Source organism: Diabrotica virgifera, chromosome 6 (assembly GCF_917563875.1).
Source record: "Diabrotica virgifera virgifera chromosome 6, PGI_DIABVI_V3a".
In the NCBI taxonomy this organism is placed as follows: domain Eukaryota; kingdom Metazoa; phylum Arthropoda; class Insecta; order Coleoptera; family Chrysomelidae; genus Diabrotica; species Diabrotica virgifera.
The window spans coordinates 167224373-167248772 of record NC_065448.1 but is presented as its reverse complement, the minus strand read 5'-3'; the positions used below and the strand labels follow the sequence as shown (position 1 = coordinate 167248772).

Below are 24400 nucleotides of genomic sequence, written 5' to 3'. Positions count from 1 at the left end.
CCTCACCGGTACAATCGAAATGCCTCCCTTGTTGCCAAATCATAATTTAAATAGGTACTATCTATTTTGATTTTTTAATTCTTAATGAAGTTAATGCATAACTACAAATCTGAAAATTCGACATTTCCTCCACATCTTTGGGCTGAGCAATCTTCATACTTACAAAGAACCACAAACCCATGCGAAAGTTCTCACTCCAAGTATAATTCTTCTTTCTACTGCCCCCATCCTAACATTAATAATTTTATCGATATAATTTTACAATTTCAAATAAATACCTACATTAAAATGAATTCTGTTTTGACACAAAAATTGTTGCTGAAAGTAAAGCAAAAATAAGCTTTCTAAATGAAAAAATTTTAAAATTAAGAGAATGTAAAATAAATAGATTAGAATTTGTCAAAGTAGTATCATATAAATTTAATAAATATATTATGTAATTTTATATTTCCCTACATATTTTGTAATATTTTCCAACGAAGTTTTTTGCGATGTTATTTTTAACAAATCTATAAAATACTTATTATGTTTTTGTATTTTTTGTCAAATTATTAATAACAAAAAATAATGGTTATGTAATAGTTATAAAATTAATTATATGTATAAGTTAGTTGAAATTTATAAATACTTCCTAGTGTCAATAATGTTTAATACATAAAGGTTAAAAATAAATTAAATTAAATAACAAAATACCAATTTTGTCGAAAATTTACACAGGGACGAAGATGTGGCAACGTCTCACCTTCACATAAAGATTAGAAGCATGTAATTTATTTAGAGCTTGGGAGGCAATTCGTATGTGACCATTTTAGCGACAGGTAAGAAATCCTTCTCCGGGAGGCATTTCATATGCGCCCATTTGTGCTGCGGTGCTGGTTTGGTTAGATGAAAAGTTAAGTTTTTGGCAGATATATGTGATAATTTTTGTAAGTATATTGTTGTACAATAAATATCTTACTTTTTATTCGTGTTTTGATTATTTGATGGGTAGCAGCACTACGTTACTACATATATTATGTAGGTAGTGCTACGTTAAATTACCCTATAGGTATGTTAGAAATGTGGTCTGTCGTATTTTCTGAAAACGATCTGATGGAGTAAATCTGGTGGCATTCTTGGATTCAGCAGACCCAAATTACCTAGAAACAGTAAAAAAATTTCCGGCAGCAAACTGTGTGTTTACCAGTGTAATCAGTAATCGTCAATTGTCAATTCAGTCATGGCTTACTTAAAAGTTAGATAAATTTAGACACCTAAAATAATTAGCTCGGAAAAATGAAAATATCTCGAAAACTAATAAATTTGGACATAGGGAACGTTATATAAAAATTAAAGTACCTACGGTAATACTTTTCAATAATGATATAAAATACAGGGTGTTCCATTTAACATTACTGAGAAAATAATGTACTTGCGTTTTGACTCACCCTATATTTGATATAAAGAAAATTAGCAATGTCAATAATTCTTGAAAATTTTGACAATAAATAAAAAATATGGCATTAATAAACCATTGCTGTTGTACTTATTTTTATTTATACAGGGAGTTGAACTTGTTACGATTTTCATACAAAATTGGTTATAATTTTGTAAGTACCCTGTATAACATAACAAACCTTTATATTTTTGTGATAGAGAAGTTAACAGAATTTTGAAGTTAACAGGATTTTTAATATAAAATAAAATATAGGGTGTTCCATTTAAAAAAACATAATTTTGGTCTGCCACTCTGTTATCGAACAACCTGTAACATTCTAACTAATTTTGTAATTGGCTACAATTTTTGTTATTAACTTTTATTGCTATCTATTACTGTAGCGAATCTATTGAGCTTTATCCCACTAATAAATCACCCTGTATAATAATCATACAAGACAGAATAGAAGAAAGAATATCCGTGGAAAGTAAAGGAAATCTTGGCTAAGTAATATCGAAGATTAAACTAATTTCCAAATTTCTCATTGCAAAAGATAGGGAAACATTTTAAAAAAAGTTACAGATTATATAATTAATTAGGTGGACATTTAAGAATAATTAATTTAAATATAGGAGATTTGAAATTCGATAAGTTAATTAAGATAATTTATTTCACGGTCGCTCTAGTTCTTTCTTAATAGATACATTGAAAGACCTGATTGCCATAGATATATCACTTTCACACGACAATATTATTTTGATTATAAATTTGAATATTTTGATTATAAAACAAATACAGATTGTACTTTTTCTTCTTTATGTGCCGTCTCACAATTGGAGGTTGGATATCATCATCACTATTTTTACTCTATCTACGGCTACTCTGAAGAGTTCTATAAAACTGCATTTAAATCTGTCCCTTAAATTCGTCAACCATTATACTTTCTTTCTTCCTATACCCCTTCCTCCTCTTTTCTTTCCCTGTATTTTCAGTCTTAGCATTTCACATTGCTCTCCCTTCATTACGTGGCCCATATACTGTAACTTTCTTATTTTTATTGTGTTTATTATTTTGTATTCTTTGCTTGTTTCCGTGTTTATTTTATTCTGTGTCCATGCTATTCTAAGTATCCTCCTATAAGACCACTTTTCAAATGACTGTAGCTTTTTTAACCCGCCATTACACGCGCTATGAGGGAATCCCTCACCATATTTGTTTATAACCAATGAAATTGTGTAAACTAATACAATAACCTTAAGCACCCAGGAATGCCTTTAGCATGGTTCATGAGAGGGTATGAAAAAGTTATAGAATATTTCAGCCGGTCAGTGTGCTGTGTGATAGTTAAAAGAAGAGACATCCCTCTTCAAGTGAGGAAATTCCTCACTGCGCGTGCAATTACGGTGAAATCACGTTTCTGTTATCTCAAAGAAACTTTTAGGTTTTTATTTAATATTTAGGTAGGTTTAATTAAAATATTATTGTTTGGATTAGGTTAGGAACAGTGGCATACCGAGCGGGGGGTTTGGGGGTTAAAATCCCACCCAGAGCATATAGAAATATATATAAAAGAAAGTAGGAAAATGTAACTTGTCTTTCACAAATAATACAAAAAACTTTCGGTGCCCAAGCAAACCCCCCTCTCCCCCCCCCCCCCAGAGAAAAATTCTAGGTGCGCCACTGGTTAAGAACCCATTTTTAAATTTACCTATTCTAATTGGGAAATAAGCCACAATTTAACTTGAAAAATTGATTTTATTGACGTTTCGAATTCCACCTCGGACGTCGTTATCAAAATACAAAATATTAATAGTTAATTACATAAATGCCACAAAGAGATAGCTTCAGAACAGTTGTTAATTTTAATTTGTAGTTTTAGTAAAATGAATTCGCGTAAAGAACGTTAATTTCTTCAGTGGCTTGCTTAAATTGAAAATTAAGAAAACTTGCTTTTGATCTATGTATATTATTTTTACTTTTGTTTTGTTAAATTAATGAAAAAAATTGGTTCACGAGACTTTCTATAATATGTGAGTACAACCCATTTTATATTTATACATGTTGACATTCATTCTTCCTCGAAATAAGTCGAATTTATGTAGGTGAGGGCGACGCTCATACGCGTGCAACCACGTCACAATAGAAGACGCGTGTAACGGCGGGTTAAGTGTTCTTGCTTTATTGTCCAGCTTTCAAGTCCATATTTCATATCGAAACGTAGTAGCATCTCAGTACTTTTACTCTCATTTCTAATCTAAGGTCTTTGTTGCAAAGAATTGTTTTCATTTTTACACACGCATTTCTTGCTGTTTCTATCCTGGCCCTTACCTCTGTTTTTTTGTTGTTTCCTGTTTTATATTTTCCTATTTCATTATTGTCGGAAATCCAGAAATTCAGATTCCTATCCAAGGTATTTGTTTTATCGACCTTTCTGTCGGTACATTTCCCAAATCTACGTTTGTTTGTATATTTGTTCTCTTATAGTCTAAGATCCGAATACAGGTTGATCTGTACCCATGATGAAATATTGTTTTTATTAAATAGCATATAGAGACAAATATTTTTAGCATGTCTTGCCTATCAAAATCGTGTCATATTTCAAGCACATTTTTTTTGAAAGTATGGTGGAATTGTTTTATTTTTAAATTAAATAAGCATATCTAGTACAATTCATAGATTATTCAAGAAAAATTGAAGAAAAATATTGTAAAATAAGCCAGCGGTGGCAAAATTTTGAGGTGACACCTCAAAACATAATGAATTTTGCGGTGGACATCAGAACTAATCACTGGATCACAGTAAACAAAAAAATTAAAAAGATTTTTTTAATTTATGAGGTTTTTGAGGTAACGCAATTATCGCAGTTAGGTATTGTAACTCAAAAATTACTTGACCGACCCACCTGAAATTTTGTATATATTTTTTTAGAAATTCCTTCAGGTAACGCTGTCGAGATATTTTTTGTTTTATGCTTATTTTTTGTTAAATAATAATAAATATGTTGATTTTCACCCTTGTTTGCAAAAAAGTTGTTGTTTTGATTTCTGATTGATATCAAAATTCAAAAGTCGATAAAACTAAAAAAACTAGACAGCTTTACCTCGGAAAACTCATAAGTTAATATAGTTATTTTCCTAACAAGTGCAGAAAGTCATACTTTTCCGCACGCGACTGCAGTTTGCCGAACGACGCGAAGCGGGAGTTCGGCAAGCAGTCGAGTGCGGAAAAGAGACTTTCTGCAAGAGTTACGAACAATATTTTTTTACGAGTCTTTAACAAATGACCAAATCGTAATCAATTAATTTAATTAATATGGAACTACATACACAAACTAATTCTTTGACAAGGTTGTCAAAACCAAACTTTCAGTAGTAATTGCACAAGATCTCTAAAATTCTATATTAATTTTAGAGATCGAGTGCAATTTGTTGCGATTATTTCATGAATAAAACTGTTCAAAACCAAAATTTTATTGTAATTTATTTATGTAAGTACAAATTAGTACTGTTAAACACACAGTTGATATAAAATATTTTACGGTTAAAAGTCATCACTTTTATAACTTTTAAAACATTAATCGTCATTAACGTCACTGAATGTATTTTTTCGTAGCAACGAAGGGCATCTGACGTAATATACTTGACGACCGGATATTATCAAAAATTATCACCTTAATTTGCATTTCTCTAGCTTTCTATTGGTCAGAATCTCCTATGAATGAAATAATCAGCATAATTGGTTAGCATGACGACGATGTTGGTTTCCATGACGACGATTCAAAACCACTGCTATTGTCTACTGATTTGACTTTCGAATATTATGTCAAAATAATTTTATTTCCTTGAGTTGTCAGTCGTAATTGCACAAGAGCTCTAAAATATCGAATTTTTCCCGAGTGACACTTTGACAGTTTTAATTTCACGACCCGAAGGGAAGTGAAATTATGTCAAAGTGTCACGAGGGCAAAAATTCGATAATAATTTTAGAGATCGAGTGCAATTTGTTGCGATTATTTCATGAATAAAACTGTTCAAAACCAAAATTTTATTGTGATTTATTTATGTAAGTACAAATTAGTACAATTAAACACACACTTGTTATAAATATTTGACGGTTGAAAGTCATCACTTTTATAATTTTTAAAACATTAATTGTCATTAATGTCACTGAATGTATTTTTTCGTAGCAACGAAGAGCATCTGACGTAATATACTTGACGACGGGATATTATCAAAAATTACCAGTTTAATTTTTATTTCTGTAGCTTTCCATTGGTCAAAATCTCCTATGAATGAAATAATCGCGTTAATTTCATTAAAACAGGAACACAATAAGATACATTTGAAATAAAGTAGTAAGTAATATCTAAATATTAGTTTATTGCATGTATTATAATTATTTTAAGGCCATATTAAAATATCTTGGCCTTTATTGACTTCGAAAAAAGCATTTGATAGTGTGGAACACTGGGCAGTAAACAATTCCCTACAAAACAGCAGAATAGACTACAGATATACCGACGTAATTAAAAATATATATAATAAGGCAACAACAACTATTAAGCTAATGAAACAAACGGAGCCTATTAAAATAAACCGAGGAGTAAGATAAGGAGATACCATCTCGTCCAAGCTATTCAACCAAGCGCTAGAAGATGTGTTAAACAACTGCACTGGGATGGCTTGGGTATAAACATAAACGGGTAATATCTGAATTACTTACGATATGCTGATTATATTGTATTAATAGCAGAAAGAAGTGAAGAATTACAAAGAATGATGGAAGAACTAGATAGAGAATCGACAAAGATAGGACTGAAGATGAATTACAGTAAAACAAAAACCATGACCAATCAACAAGAAGAACTAGTAATTACAGTGGCACAAACAAGAATAAAACAAGTAAAAGAGTATATATATCTAGGACAAATCACTAGATTAAATAAAGAAAACCAGACCGAAGAAATAAAGAGAAGAATAAGATTGGCCTGGGCATCTGTTGCCTGTCTGAAAATTGTCTTATATTCTAGAACAGAAAATACCCGCAATACCTAAAAACAAGAGTCTTCAATCAATGTATACTCCCTCTTTTAATATATGGCTGTCAGACATGGACGTTTACAAAAGAGAATATGGAAAAAATTGCAAAGACAGAAAGAGCCATGGAAAGACAAATGCTGAACATTAAACTATCAGACAGGAAGAGAAACGAATGGATCCGTAACAAAACAAAAGTGAAAGATGTCTCTACCCAAGTAGCAAAGCTTAAATGGAAGTTCGCCGGACACACCCTACGGCAGAAGGATGAAAGTTGGACTAAGATGATTATACATTGGAGACCGTGGAACCACAAACGAAAAAGGGGAAGGCCACAGATGCGATGGTCAGATGACCTGAAGAAACGCACTGGGTAAAAATGGATGCAAATTGCCAAAAATAGAGAGGCATGTAAGAAGGAAGAGGAGGCCTATATCCAAGGATGGATGTTTAGGGCTGATTACATAGAGAGATAGATTAAAATATCTTAATGCAGTGCGGAAAAGTAAAACGCGTGCGGAAAAGTAAAACTTTCTAAACTAAAACGCGTGCGCGAAAGTAGACATTTTTGCACGCTTGTAGGAAAAAATCTTTTTAAATTTTTTGTTTACTATGATCCAATGATGAGTTCTGATCTGATGTCCACCGCAAAATTCATTATATTTTGAGGTGTCACCCCAAAAATTTGCCACCGTTGGCTTATTGTTCAATATTTTTTCTTGAATTTTTTCCTGAATAATCTATGAATTGTACTGAATATTCCTATTTAATTTAAAAATAAAACAATTCTACCATATTTTAAAAAAATGTGCTTGAAATATTGATTTCAACCCCTACGCCCCCCTTAAGGATAGCTATGACTAGGGTTACCATAATTTATTAAGGCCAAATCCGGACAGGGTTTAGTCCAAGGGGTTGTAGAAAATGTAAAGTTGCTACCTCTACATTGTGCATACAGTGTGTTCCAACGAAAATTTGACCCCCCCCCCACAAACTCAGAAACCAAGAGTTTCTTCACAAAAACACGTCAATTTGTATTGGAAGGGGGACAAATTTTCATGCAAAATTCATACTCTCAACTGTAATCCCTTACTGGCCCCCAGTGTTTTTTCATTAGCAAGTGTAGCCGAGTTGCACATCATTTGAAAGGTAGTTTTTTTTTCTCTACACGACCCTCTATTTTTTTAATTTGCGAAATAAATTTAAAGACAGTTTTGGATTTAACTAATTTATAATACATTTGTTAAGTCCAAAATTATCTTCAAACTTGTTTTGTAAATTAAAAAAAAATAGAGTGTCGTGTAGAGACAAAAAAATACCTTTCAAAAGATGTGCCACTCGATCACACTTGCTATTAAAAAAAAGTGGGGTTGATGCGGGGCAGTGGAGTCTCTCAATTTGCGGGCATGAATTTTGAATGAAAATTCGTCCCCCTCTCATTATAAATTGACGTATTTTTTAAAATTTGAAGAAGCTCTTGGTTTCTGATTTTCTGGGTTGGTCAAATTTTCGTTGGAATAGACTGCATATGCGAAATGCATATGTACAGCTGTTTCGCTACAATATGCAACCAACATCGAAAATCTTTGCCAGTTTAAAATACATATTATACACCTATATTTTTAAATACTTTAGACCTATAACTTATTTAGGTGCTGCGCAGAATGAAATTTCCCACCGTTGGGCCAAGTGTTTTCCATTTTTTTAGTAAAGAAAAAAATCCTGACATTTCTCATATCCGGACGCCAATCCGGACATGTCTTTCAAATCCGGACTGCTCGGACGAAATCCGGACGTATGGTAAACCTAGCTATGACACGATTTTGATAGGCAACCCATGCTAGAAATATTTGTTTATTTATGAAATTTAATAAAAACAATGTTTCATCCGGCAAGCAGATGGGTACAGATCGACCTATATTCGGATCCCGTACTATTAGCTACTATCATGTATTTGGTATTTTTTATATTCATTTTTAGTCCATATTTTTCACAGAAACTGTTTGTTTTGTTTAGTAGTAATTGATGTTCAGCAGAGCTTACTACAATCATGGTGTCATCTGCATATCTTATATATTAATAAATCTTCCGTTAATTATTATTCCTTTATTTTGACAAAATGCGCCAGATTGTACTTCTGCTTCTTTAAGTGCCGTCTTTCAATAATAGGTTCAGTGGCGTAGCGTTAGTGTCGGCTACTCGGGGCGGAAGACAGTTTTGCCGCCCTCTTATTGTCCATCAAAGTCTTTTATTGCACCATCAATGTCTATCGCATCATACACCTCTTACTCAATAGACAAAATAGCCAAATTAGTTAGTCTTAGAGTACCTACTCATTGTCGATCTTAAGGGGTTATTCAAGTGTAAAAGTATGAAATATACAGGGTGTTTCATTAATAATTGTCCATATAGTAACTGGAGAAACCTTAGCACAAAATACGAAGATTTAACCTAAATCACTTAAATAAAATGTGGTTCCTTACCGAGTTACAGGGTGTTTTATCTAAAAATTTAAAATCTATTTTTGCTCAGCATTTTGAAACTATTCGACGTATCACTACCATACTTGGCAAAAAGTGCGACTACTAGACACCCTACTAAATTATGATAAACAAAATTTTCTAGCTACTACCAGAGGCGTACGACAGGGGATGGTGAATGGTTGACCCTTCTCAAATTGTACGCCACTGGAGGAATTACTATTTTAGTACCATTTTTAGATTCTCCAATACTTTCTACGTAAATAATATACTCTTTAGTGGTAACGATAAAGTCATTAGTTTTCGAGATATTTGAAGTTAAATATGAAACAACACAGTTATTTTGATTATTTTATGATATGATTCATATGATTGAAATTTAAAAATTATTTGTACACAGTACTTTAAAACTATTTGGCGTATCCTTATCATACTTGGCAGAAAATACAGGCACTGTGAATCGTACTAAATTAAGATAAATTACCGTTTCTAGCTACTACCAGAGGCGTACGACAAGGGATAGTGGCTGGTTGACCCTTCCCAAATTCTACGCCACTGACGAAATTGCTATTTTAGTGTAATTTTTTGATTTTGCAATACTTTTTATGAAAATAATGTATTCTTCATTCGTAACGATACAATGATTAGTTTTCGAGATATTTGAAATTAAAAATGAAGCGACACAATACATTAATCAAAATAACCGTGTCGTTACATTTTTAACTTCAAAAATCTCGAAAACTAATGACTTAATCGTTACGAATGAAAAGTATATTATTTGCATAGAAAGTATTAGAGAATACAAAAATTGAACTAAAATAGCAATTTTGCCAGTGGCGTACAATTTGGAAAGGGTCAACCATTCACTTTCCCCCGTCGTACGCCTCTGGTAATAGCCAGAAACGTTTGTTTAACATAATTTAGTAGTTTGTACAATATCTATACTACCTGCCAAGTATGAAAAGGATACGTCGAATAGTTTTAAAATGATGAACAAAAATAGTTTTTAAATTTTTAGATAAAACACCCTGTAACTCAGTAAGGAACCACATTTTATTTAAGTGTTTTAGGTTAAATCTTCGTATTTTGTGCTAAAGTTTCTCAAGTTATTATATGGACAATTATTAATGAAACACCCGTATATACTTTTTTGGGAAGTTCTAAAATAAAAAGTATTATACCAATTGTTTCGAAAATTTGCATGAGCATTTATTATAAAAAGAAGTATGTGTAAAACAATTTTCATAAAAAAATATTGAAAACTAAACGATTTATGCACCATCTACTTATACCGTGAAAATAAAAACATAGCTCGACTGCTGCAGTTATTGGGACTAATAGAGATCCTGAAAAATAAAATTTTCAAAGTTATTATGAAATATAAGTTATTTTCTATACCATCAACAAGGGGTTTTTTGATCGGATAAAAAATGTCAATTTGGCGGTTTTTGAAACTGAAAATATTTTAGCTAATTTAAAAAAAAATTTTCAACACTTCGTCATTTTTCCAAATTTTCATATTTTTCTAAAATCCTGGTTAATGGTATAGGTAATAACTTATATAAAATTTGATGTTTCAGGATCTCTATTAGTCCCAATCACTGCAGCAGTAGACGTATATTTTTATTTTCACGGTGCCAGTAGATGGCGCATAAATCGTTTAATTTTCAATATTTTTTTATGAAAATTGTTTTTCATGTACTTTATTTTATAATAAATGCTCATGCAAATTTTCAAACCAATTGGTACAATACTTTTTATTTTAGAGATTCCCAAAAAAGTATATGAAGTTAGTACATTTACACTAGGATAACCCCTTAAATAATTTTTAATCAATTTCAATTTTGAAAAACTTCTCTCACAGCTGGCATTGCTTATAGCAACTGTGAAAAATATTCGGAACAATATTAAAATATTTTGCTGAGTATCTTCTAGCTTGGATTTAACAATAAATTTAAATAATGTCTGCATTAATCAATTCATTTTCGTTACCTGTAGCAGCAACGAAAGTCCGCAGTCAAAGTCTTTCCAGCTTGAAATCCTACCCGTCAATTTCGTCAGATGCCTAGTCTAGATTATATTCAGTGTTGTCTGGATTTAATAATATAGCCGGAGTTACATAAGCAAACTTATCCGTTATATTCTGTAGCCGTTGAAAACGCTCACGAATTTCTACAATAATTCTATCTAACGAAGAAAGCTGCTTTCGTCTCAACTCATTTTCACATTTCATTTAGCATCATCAAAAAAATATAGTTCCATCATCAAAAATATGCTTTCTTGTTAAGCGCCTCCGAGGTTTTGTGGAAATTCCAAGTTCTTCACACATATGTTTTGCATAGCCTACAGTGCCATTTGCCCATTCCTCTCTTTTCTCTGTCAATATTATCTCCAAACCATTTACTTTCTGAGCGCACAATCTTATATGTCAAGTGCCTTTGTTTGTAATTATTTTTGTGCATCATTCACTTCATGTAGCACCGGTTGCCACAGGCCCCAAAAAATAAGGAAAGGATAAGGACTGCATCGAATCTAGTAAAGCACCTGCACCTTTCCTAGTGTTTAAGCTTTCACCTGCCTCTGTCAGTTTTTCCAAAGTGACGAGAATGTCTTTGTAATGATGCCATGTCACATTATGCACTGAACCGCGTGTCTTGAACCCTTTTTTTTGCCACTGAATAACGTATAGGCCGGTATAGGGTAGTAAAATAATTGCCGATGTATGTAATAGAAATCATTCTCGCTGATTGTTAGTTGGTGGTTAGTTGGGGAATTTCTACAAGTTAGTACAGACGTTGTTGTCAGTCGCTACAATGTATCATTCTAAGCAAAGGAATTCCCCGAATTCGTCACAAAATAAGTATGTAATGAAAAATTCCGTGCTCCTTTCAATCGGTCCGAATTTGTAGTTACGATAAAAATATAAAATTGTTCAAAAATTTACAAAATATTTTTATTATTTATTGTTACATTTTGCCGTCCCCACTACGCTACGCCACTGCATAGGTTGGATATCATGATCACTCTTACCATCTTTACTCTATCTACCGCTACTCTGAAGAGTTATATTATAGAAGTGCATTTAAACCAGTCGCAGTCCCTTAAATTCTTTAACCATGACAGTCACCTTTTTCTTATACCCCTATTTATTTTTAATTTTTTTTTATTTTCATTTTTAGTCCATATTTTCACAGAAACTGTTTTGTTTCGTTTAGTATTAATTGAAGTTGTTCAGCAGAGCTTGCAAAGATAGTTAAGCATCTTTAAAAATGGATTCACTTCACTTTTAAACGATAATACATACTATGCTGATTAAAAATATGAAAATTTTGATTATAAAATAAATATATGTTAAATGGATTTAAGGAATGTTGAAAGTCGCCCTGTGTAATAATTGCTACTGACATGGTAAATGGATTTAATGTAGACATATTAGCAGTCTGGTATAACGATTTCAATTTTGTGAAATCAATCAGTGCGCCAGATTGTACTACCAGCGCCTAATTGCCTAAATTTCCACAAGCGTCCATGTTTATTTTTTAATTGCAACGTGTCCATTAAATTTTTGATTCGGTAATGATATTGAATAAATCAGCATTTTTAAAATATAGTCAGCTTTTTCCAGAATCGTTATAAAATATTAACTGTATTGGTAAAAGCTGTCGCTTTGAACTGCGAATTAAATGTAAAGTAAATAGAGCAGATTTATCGCAGAATTAACTCTTTTAATAATTTATTTTTTGTTTTTGTGGAAGCATTTGGGTCCTTTGGGAAAAATAATTGGATAACTGTGTTTCATTGCTTCTGAAATTCATGCATTTGATGAAAATAATATGTATTACATCGAGATTATTAAATATCTTTGGCAAAATATCAAAAATTTCAATATACACGCTGTATTCTTTTTCTTCTAGTGTCTTCTCCTTTTGAAAATCAGCAACAAATTTGATGAAACATTTCTCTAGCTTGGGCCTTCCTCAAGGCTACATCTAGATCCGCATCAACTTTGTTTTTACCTTCTATTATGCGTTGAAGGAAGTCATATCCATCGTTTTCTTTAAATTAAGATTCTCATCGATCCAGCCGCCCAGGTACTAAAACCTATATAATTTAGCTGATAAGAACAGATACTACACTTTGATCTTAGCCAGAGGCCCAGAAGCGATTGAGTTTAGTTCTAGCAGCCGTAGAGATAACATCGTTTAATAGTAGCTTGTTAATTCATACAATATAAGTTAAAAGTTGAACAGTTTTTACTATAAATACAACTGTAAGTAGAAAAACTTAATTTTTAAACAAGAAATACAATTTACATTTCAACGATCTACTTAATCGAAACTTGAGTATTGCCTTACACACAAAAAGTTAAGCAATTAGTGGTACCTACAATAGTACGGTTAATAAAATTATAATGGATTTAAATTGTCAGGCATGTCGTAAAATTATAACACCGACAGATTATAGCAAACTGGAATGTTCTGGATGCAAAACAACATGGCACGGTGTTTGTGCTCAACCCCAACCCTCAAATTTTTCACCTGCAACCTTGTTGATATGGAAGTGTCAAAATTGTACCACAGAAGCAGATGCTAGCACAATGCACTTCAACGCAATTATGGCTCAGTTTTCTAATCTGAGTAACGCCATTGCTACATGTAACACTCAAATGTCTGATTTACATAATTTAGTAAATTTTCAGTTGACAAAAATTGATGCCTGCATCTCGGAAATAGCAGTTCTAAGAAGAGAAATCGAACAACTAAAAATTAAAATCCAGAAAATAGAATCTACTCCTCCCGAAACTATTCTTATAGAGCTGGCTGATAGGAAACAAAGGAAAAAAAAAATGTTTTGCTGATGGGTGTTCCAGATAATAATACAGAATCCGATGAAGTTAATGCACAACAAATATTAAAGCAGGTAGCTCCTAACATACAAATAGCTTCGCATCGCCGGCTTGGCTATCCTCGCCAAGATATGAAACCAAGGCCGCTGAAAATCACTATGATGTCCAGTAAAGATGCCCTTTTTGTTTTTAAAAATAAATCTAAACTAAATCAAAACTCAAACTCCAACATATATATAAAACAAATTTTGACACCCTGCCAGTCAAAATATATGTCTGAATTACGAACAGAGCTGCAAAGTCGTATAGATAATGGGGAGAAAAACTTAACGATTAGATACATAAACAAAATACCAAGCATTACTACCAGAGGAACAACCAAACGTGGTAGAGAGGAACAGGAATCGCCTAGACGTGAAATGGGACTCAAGACTTCAAAGCCTGATGCATATGGCGCAAACTCATTTGTACCTGGATAACAATCATTCAAAATTCTATTTTGGAACTGTCAAGGATGTGTCATCTTCAATTTCATGGTTTGTTTCCTTTCGTACTTCGTTCTTATTTCGCAGTTCTGTAAAATGGTTTTGCCAGTTTCTTATTATTTTTTCCGGCTCATTTAGCAGTATCCCTGTATCATCTCTCATGTATGGGTTGTTTTTCTGATATCCTCTTTCCATTTTTTTGTTGCTTCCTGGTAGAATGATCTTATTTCATTTTTTTTTAAATTTTTCTTCTATTTCTTTCAGCTTATTCTCGTTTTGCTTCTATTCATGATTTTTTCAATTCTCTATATTCTTCTCTTCTGCGATCTTCGTTATTAGTGGGATTTTTGGATCTTATCTTTCTTATTGCCCCTTCTACTTCTTGACATTATTCATCATACCAATATGGCATGTTTTAGAATATCGGGCATTTGTATCTATGTCCAAACCCTGTATAACTATATTTTTTCGCCTTTTTTCATTTTCCAAACTTTCCAGCCGTTCCTCTATTTGAAAATGCCTGTTTCAGTTTTGTGATTTCTTGTCTTAATGTTATATTCTCTTGTCTTAACTCTCTTATTTTCTCTCTATATTATTTCTGTTATCTGCGAATCTCGCTGAGTTCTCTTGATTGTTCTTCGATCTTTAAACTTACTCCTGTCATCATTTCCATAATGTTTTGTACATTTTCTTCCATTTTCTCCCTTCTACAGGTAGGAGATCTGACTATTTTTTTACTTTTGTTGAAAGTCCGTTGCAATTCTTTCTCTTGGTCTCTTTTTCTCTTCTTGTCATTTTCTGTGTCGTAGTACCATCACTAAAAATACTATTAAACTCGGGAAACATGCTTTACTACAAAGGTAATGAAGATAACACCAACAACGGAGTTGGTTTTATAATAAACAAGAGAATCGTTAGATACATACCATCCACCAAGGGTATATCAGACAGAGTAGCCTACATTATGCTTAAATTCAAAAGAACGTCGTTGAAAATTATACAGGTATACGCACCAACAAGCACATATAAAGATGAAGATATTGAAAACTTCTACGAAGAAATAACACTCGCTGTGGAAGAAAAGAAAACTAAATTGACGTTAATAATTGGAGGCTTCAATGCCAAATTAGGGGTAAGAATAGACGAAGACGAACACAGAATAGGACAATATGGATACGGCGAAAGAAATAATAGAGGACATACATTAATGAACTACTTGGAGGAAAGACAACTTTTTGCTATGAACTCGTTTTTTAACAAAAAACCGCAAAGAAAATGGACATGGATAGGTCCCAACGGCAATACTAAAAACGAAATAGATTACATCCTTACAACAGAAAAAGCCATCATCAAAGATGTTACAGTGCTGAATCGTTTCTCAACCGGTAGTGATCATAGACTTGTCAGAGCCAAACTCATCATTAATAGCCAATTCGAAACAAAAAAGAAAATGGAAAATAGATCGAAACTAGATATGGGAAAACTTAAGAAATCAAAAGAGGAATATAAACAAAAAATAAGGGAAAGTATACCGGCCACTAGAGATTTGGAAAACAAAAATATCGATGAAATAAATCAGCTATTAACCGATACATTAGCAAAGGCGGGAAAAGAGGTAGCACAAACAAGAATAAAAAAGGAAAACTATATATCCCAGAAAACAAAAAACCTCATGAGCAAAAGAAAAACATTAATAGAACAAGATAAGAGAAACACAGTAGATTACAAAGAGGTAAACAAAGCTATCAGAAGGAACATCAAGGAAAGTCAAAGGAGAGTACAGGAAGAGAAAATAGAAAAAACCATTAAACAAAATAAAAATATAAAGTGCTTAAAATCACAGCTTGGAAGCATACAGATTAATAGTATAAAGAACAAAGAAGGCATAGAGACCAATAATATAGAAGAAATTATACAAATAACACAAGAATATTATAAAAACCTCTACAATACAAAACAGAAACCAACACAAGAAATCCTTAAGCAATTACAAATAAAAATAAAAAATGTCAATTCCGACTTACAACAAGAAATCAGTAAGAATGAGATAAAAAGAGCACTCAAGGAGATGAAGAATAATAAATCGCCAGGAAAAGACGGGATAACTGTAGAAATGCTAAAAAATGGTGGGAAAACAACTAGAGAAGTTTTGTACACACTTATGAATAAAATATTAATGACAAAACAAATACCCAACACTTGGAACGAAGCAGTAACATTATTACTATTTAAGAAAGGAGATAAAAAGGATCTAAAGAATTACAGACCCATAACTTTACTAAATGTGATGTACAAACTATTAACCAAGATATTAACAAACAGATTAACAACTAAATTAGATGGATACCAGGCAAGAGAACAAGCCGGATTTAGAAAAAGCTTCAGTACAAGTGACCACCTTTTAACGATGAAGATATTAATCGAAAAAGCTAACGAATATCATATCCCGCTATATATGGCATTTATTGACTTCGAAAAAGCATTTGATAGTGTGGAACACTGGGCAGTAAAGAATTCCCTACAAAACAGCAGAATAGACTACAGATATACCGACTTAATTACAAATATATATGATAAGGCAACAACAACTATCAAGCTAATGAAACAAACGGAGCCTATTAAAATAAACCGAGGAGTAAGACAAGGAGATACCATCTCGCCCAAGCTATTCAACCAAGCGCTAGATGTGTTCAAACAACTGCACTGGGATGGTTTGGGTATAAACATAAACGGGCAATATCTGAATCACTTACGATATGCTGATGATATTGTATTAGTAGCAGAAAGAAGTGAAGAATTACAAAGAATGATGGAAGAACTAGATAGAGAATCGACAAAGATAGGACTGAAGATGAATTACAGTAAAACAAAAACCATAACCAATCAACAAGAAGAACTAGTAATTACAGTGGCACAAACAAGAATAGAACAAGTAAAAGAATATATATATATATATATATATATATATATATATATATATATATATATATATATATATATATATATATCTAGGACAAATCACTAGATTAAATAGAGAAAATCAGACCGAAGAAATAAAGAGAAGAATAAGGTTGGCCTGGGCATCATTCGGAAAACTGTCTTATATTCTAAAGAACAGAAAATACCCGCAATACCTAAAAACAAAAGTCTTCAATCAATGTATACTCCCTGTTTTAATATATGGCTCTCAGACATGGACGTTTACAAAAGAGAATATGGAAAAAACACCAAATACAGAAAGAGCCATGGAAAGACAAATGCTGAACATTAAATTATCAGACAGGAAAAGAAACGAATGGATCCGTAACAAAACAAAAGTGAAAGACGTCTCTACCCAAGTAGCAAAGCTTAAATGGAAGTTCGCCGGACACACCCTACGACAGAAGGATGAAAGATGGACTAAGATGGTAATACATTGGAGACCATGGAACCACAAACGAAAAAGGGGAAGGCCACAGATGCGATAGTCAGATGACCTGAAGAAACACACTGGGTCAAAATGGATGCAAATTGCCCAAGATAGAGAGGCATGGAAGAAGGAAGAGGAGGCCTATATCCAAGGATGGATGTTTAGGGCTGATTAGATAGATAGAGATAGTACCATCACTTTATATTTCAGTTGGTGAAAACAGATGTTCGTGTCAGTTTAGAAATAGATCTTCATATTTCAGTACTTCATTTCAGTAAGTGATAGCGCTTAAATTTTGTTAAATTTATTATTACTTATGTACTGGACTATTTATTATTGCTTATGTACTAGACTAGTTATTATAACCTATGCTTACTAAACTCATTGTTATAAAGCTGTAGTTTTTAAAAACAATAAATGTCTACCTATCTATCTATCTATCTATCTATCGATCTATCTAAAACCTATATAATTTAGCTCTCCAGGCCTTAAAAGCCGATGATTTGGTTTACTATTTTTCTATTCATTTCTGGTGTTTCTTTACTTTCCGATTGGAGATTTTAAGTCCTTTTATGTCTTTTTCAACATCCCTTTTCGGCCTACCTTTCTTCTTTCCTCCTATTCCTCCCTAGTATCCTTTTGAGTGTATCGTGTTTGGTAAACTTTGGATGCTATGTCCCAAGCATCTCAGTCTTTGTGATTTTTTGATCCCTAAGATATTCGGTTCATATATTTTCTCTAGTTCTGTATTTTATCTTTTTATCCACATTCGCTTTCATTTCGTTACCCCAAATGTTTTCCTGAGGACTTTTTCCCACACTTGTATCTTAACTTGTAACGTTCATCATGTTTTACTCTCAATAATGATATAGGTCTTATCACTGTTTTATGTATTCTTATCTTAGTCCTTCTAGATTAGTTTTTACTTCTTAATAACTAATCTAGAGAAAATATACAACGATTACCAGTCATAATCCTTACTTGGATCCTTTCTTCATATTTGGTCTCCCTCCTGGTGAATTTCGCTCCGATGGATTAGTCTGTTTCTTCTTCTTCGAATTTGTATATTTATTTTTCCTTTTGTGATTATTGTCACGTATTGCAATGTATGTATTTTCGTTTTGTCCATTCCATATATTTTGTCTTTTGTTCCTATATACACCTCCCTTTCTTTCTCCTGTCGCTTATAGACTTTTTATTAGTATTTCTTTTGATTAGTGTACCTACCTATATTTTGGCTATCAATACTATTTCATTAGCAAATTCTAGGCACTGGCGCGACGTTCTCATTTATATACAAGTTATCTTCCAACGCCAAATTGATCTATATGATCCACATAATTTTCACACCATTTTGAGCATCGTGATTGGGGGGGGGGGGGGGGGTGGGGTGGGGGGGGAGAGGGATGAGAAATCGGCAAATTCGTAGTTTTTTAGGTTTGTCGTCAATATTTCTAAAAAACTAGGCCGTTTAGCATGAACAACCTTCTATACAAAAATGCTCTACATTAAATTTGAAATAAAAAAAGCTCTATGCATAATCCTTCTAAAATTAACGGTTTTAAAGTTACGGAGGTAGTATAGTATAATTGGTCCAAAAAGGCCTAACTCAGACATCCAAAGTAAAAGTTTTCCTTCAACACCAAATTATTTTATATGGTCCACATATTGTTTAGTAATAAGTTACATTATTTTGAGCGTCCGGTTTGGGGGAAGATGGGGGAGAAGTCGGTAAATTAGCAGTTTCTTTAAGTTTTTCGTCAATATTTCTAAAACTATGCTTAAGCGTAAACAATGTTCTATACAAAAATTTTCTACATAAAATTTAAAACAAAAAAGGTTCTATACATAATTGTTATAAAATCAACGGTTCCAGAGGTACGGAGGGTGAAAAGTGGAGGTTTTCGATACTTTTTATATTATTTGGGCAATTAATGATGATTTTGGGTGGTGAGGTTGACGTATCTTCAAAGGCTTATCACTAACATACCGTCGGCCATTGAAATAGCAAATTTTATTTACAAAACCCAATCCTCTAAAGAAAATTTCTATAAATTGCCCAAAGAATATAAAAAGTATCGAAAACCTCCACTTTTCACCCTTCGTAAGTCTGGAACCGTAACAAGTATGTATGATTTTATAACATGTATAACAAGTATGTATGTCTTTTTTGTTTTAAATTCCATGTAGAACATTTTTCTATAGAACATTATTTACGCTAAAGTATAGTTTTAGAAATATTGACGAAAAACTAAAACAAAACTACTAATTTACCGACTTTTTCCCCATCTCGACAATACGTGGACAATACGTGGAACAATATGTGGACCATATAGAACAATTTGGTGTTGAAGGAAAACTTTTACTTTGGATGTCTGGATTAGGCCTTTTTTTGGACCAATTATACTATGCTACCTCGGTAACTTTGGAATCGTTCATTTTAGAAGGATTATGCATGGGGTATTTTTTATTTCAAATTTAATGTGGTAATAACACTCTTGTATAGAATGTTGTTCATGCTAAACCTCATAGTTCTAGAAATATTGACGAAAAACCTACAAAACTACGAATTTACCCATTTTTCCCCCTCGCCCCCAAACCCGAAGCTCAAAATGGTGTGACTTTTTTCTGAACATTATGTGGACCATATAGAACAATTTGGTGTTGGAGGATAACTTTCACTTTGGATGTTTGGGTTTGGCTCTAGTTATACCATATACAAGTCTTGTTTTATGATTCTCACTTCTTTGGCGACAATTTCAAGAAGAGTACTGACTGAATAACAGTGATGACAGTGGTCCCCTTGTCGCACCCCCTCACTAAATTCAAAATTGGCTGTTTCTTTTCTGTATATATTACTGAAGTTATTTCTGAGTGTCACTTTTCTAATTCTTAATAATTTTTCACTAGTTCCCATTTCACGTATATTGTACTTTAATTGAAATGCATAATTGTACTTTAAATTACATAAGTTCATGAGCATGAGTGTATACAGAAGTTCATGAGCACGTCAAAATAAGTACATTTAGGGCCATATTTTGTTATTCAGGGGGTTTTTAGGGTCACTGAATACGAATACGCAATCAGAACCGACCTCGAAGTACCTGGTCCTCAGGGTTACTGTTAAGGCACATCATCTTGAGTTTCGAGGGTATTCGGCACTTAAATGATACAAACAGATTACTTGGAGTTTTGAGCTTGCTGCACACGAATATGACATCAAAACCGACCCTCGGGTCACCTAGCGCCTAGAGTGACTGATATGCATGCCATCTTTTGGAATTTCGAGGCTCTTTGGTTTCGAAGGTTGGTTTTGACGGCGTATTCGTGTTCAGCAACCCCAAAAACTCCCAAGTAATTTGTTTGTCTCAATTTATTGCCGAAACCCTTCGAAACTCCAGAAGATGACGTGTCTCAGCAGTGACCCTGAGCACAGGTACTTGGGGTTGCCGGTTCTGATGACGTATTCGTGTTAGGCGTTCAGTGTTCAGGTTCGATTTATTAGCTCCATCAACAATTTTAAAAAATATCTCGAATAAATATTACTTAAATGGAATCCAAATTTGCAATAAAAAATGGGGGTCCTATTAAAGATTTTATAAAATTACACCCACCTCCTCCCTTCCCAGGGGGTGGGGTGGAGGGTTATGTTATTTGATAGGTTTTTGAAAATATTAAACACATATTTTTTGATTTATCATTTGAAATTGTATTTGTCGAGATGTTAGACCGTTTCTATATTTTACTTAGTGTATCAGGATAAATCGTTTTTTCCGATTATAGCGCCATCTATCCGCAATTCGAAAAAATGCAGTAAAAAAATAAAAAAATATGCAATAAAAACTGGGGGTTTCCATTTAACATTTTAAAGATAAGAAGCTGGAGTGGGAAGGGGGTCGTATTTGGTGTCATTCGATAGATTAATGAAAATTATTGAACACGTATTTTTCAGTTTCTCGATCGAATGTTCATTTCGCGAAATATTCACCCTACAACACCGCGACACCCTATAAATTAGTCCGACACTTGGAGATATGGTCCGTACAGACTGTTCAAAATATTAAATAAATAATAAATTTCTATCTTAAAAAATAATGTTATTTTTTGTAATTACTGTAGTATTCCATACATTGTAATTTCATTCATGAAGTAATTAATGATTTTGAGACAACTTATTTATATCTAGAATAGTAGAGATGCCGGTTGGATTTGCATCGCTAAGATTACTCGCACTAATTTCTTAAAGTTATTAAGAAAGCAGTGGAAGATCCTAATTAGCATACTACAATCTTAAATAATGGCCTGTATTAAGAAACGCTTAAATAATCTGAGAACGGCCAGGTGGATGCCAAGTTTATTCGATAAATGCTTCTGTTCTTCATTCAAAAGTTTCTCTCTTGGATTTAACTCTTTCTAAATACGGGATGGCCCTAGTAAAAACTATTTATTTATAGTTGTCGTACCATTTTTACTCATGTATTTAATTAGTTTTCTTGAGATAGACATGTTAAATCTAGAAGGCATTTGGAGAAGAACGGACAGTTTTAACTCTGCAGTCGTCGGGTCAAGTCTTATAGACGCAATAGGTCTTGTGTCGTGTTTTTGCTTTGTTCAACAACTTGAAACAGGTAGTCTTTTTACATAATATACAGGGCGTAACAAAAATGCAGGTCATAAATTAAGTCAGACATTTTAGGACCAAAAATAGTTCGATTAAACCCAACTTACCTTAGTAAAAATGTGCACATAAAAAAAGGTATAAACCTTTGAAGTTACAAAATAAAAACCGGTTTTTTTCAATATATCGAAAACTGTTAGAGATTTTTTATAAAAAATGGACATGTTGCATTCTTATGGTAGGAACATCTTAAAACAAAATAACAGTGAAATTTGTACTCCCCATTATAATTTTATGGGGTTTTGTTCCCTTAAACCCTCCCAAACTTTTGTGTACGTTCTAATTAAATTATTATTGTGGTACCATTAGTTAAACACAATCTTTTAAAAACTATTTTGCCTCTTAGTATTTTTTCGATAAGCCCGTTTTTATCGAGATGCTGCTTCTTTTTAGTATGTTTACATAAAAATTGTATGAGGGTTTTGGTTCCTTTAAACCCCAATACTTCAGTACTACTTGGAAAATTTAGATTCCACTAAAGATAATGAATAGTCGCTAGGGAAATCCACAAGAAAACTGAAAGAAACATCCTCGGATCCAATCGGTGAACTTAACTGCCACCTCCAATCAGAAAATTGAACAGAGAGTCTCCACGTAGTGCCCAAAAGAGAGCATGTTGTTTTGCAGAGCATTTCTCCGAAGGATTTAGTCACAATCTGATGGATTTACCTGTGGAAGTAGACATAGGGTGGAATGCATAAAACGTAGTACCTGCTAATGATTCAAGTATGTGCAACATTTTGAAGATTTTACTATACTTACAAAGCATTACTACAAATGCTTTGTAAGTGTTTTACTGCCCTTACAAAGCATTTAATGCTTTGTAAGTGTAGTAAAATCTTCAAAAATGTACTACATACTTGAAGCACCAGCAGGTACTACATTTTATGCATTCCACCCATAGTCTCATTTCTTAAAAGCCTCTATCAAATGAGTTTTGCCTATTCGGAAATTAAAATTTGTCTGAAGTTGCATTAGCTACTAATAAATTTAAATGATAGAAACTGTCCAGAGTATAAGTTGATCAGTGGAAAAGTGTTCAAAGAATTACCTCACAAATGCATAAAACTTATAACGTTTATATGCAATGCAATACTAAACTTAGGTTACTTCCCCGATCGGTAAGAAGTGTCTCAGATAATCTTCTTCTTTTAGTGCTGACTCCACTAATGAGGTTCGGCTATAACCATTGCTAATTGGTCTCTATCTTCTGCTTTTCTTAAAAGCGTCTGTAAGTTTAACCCGGTCCAGTCGAGAATGTTTTTCAGCTAGGATATTTGTCGTTTACCAGGACCTCATTTTTCTTCAGGTTTACCCTTCATAATCAGCTGCAACAACCCTCAAATAATAAAAATTCTAAAACTTCAAGAAGAAACTACATCTTACGGACCAATCAGCTCCTTGCCAATCACGTCTAAAGTGTTCTAAAAACTGTTAGTCAAAAGATTCAAACCCTGGACCAAAAGCTAATTCTAGACCACTACTTTGAAGAGGAACCTGTTCCCCGTAACTATAAATAATCACCAATTACCTTCAGCCAACTCAAATTCAAGATTATCTCTAGATAACAAATTGCTGCTCTGTTAGGCAATACTTACGGCCATCTGGAAATATGGTTGAAACTATGGGGAACAGCCAGTCACTCCAACATCGAAATCATTAAATAATGTTTCCAATCAAAAATCATCTGAACTATACCAATCGACCGTGGTACATCAAATATGACTCAATTTTTATTTAAAAAATGGAAAATGTTTGTGGATATGTATGTATGTATGTATGTATGTATGTATGTATGTGTGGGAAAAGTTACACCGATCTGAATTTTTTTTCTGGGTTTCAAGAAGGTGTGAGGGCCGATTCAGAACCGGTCTAATTTTTGACTTCTGAGTACCCGTAAGCCAGCTAGAGGACTAGGTAGATACAAAATAGCATATTTTTTGGGCGTATATCTCTTAGGTTCAAGGAAAGACAGGAAAACCGCAAATACACCAAATTAATAGGGTTGAGTTAAGCTTTCAAGTGGCGCTTAAGCGATCAAGCTGAGAC

At 33.0% G+C, this 24400-nt stretch overlaps 1 pseudogene; it reads right to left on the bottom strand.

The window, feature by feature from the left end:
* Positions 1 to 12966: 12966 nt before the first annotated feature.
* LOC114331571 (U2 spliceosomal RNA) lies at positions 12967 to 13099 on the bottom strand (annotated as a pseudogene).
* Between the last annotated feature and the right edge of the window lie 11301 nt (positions 13100 to 24400).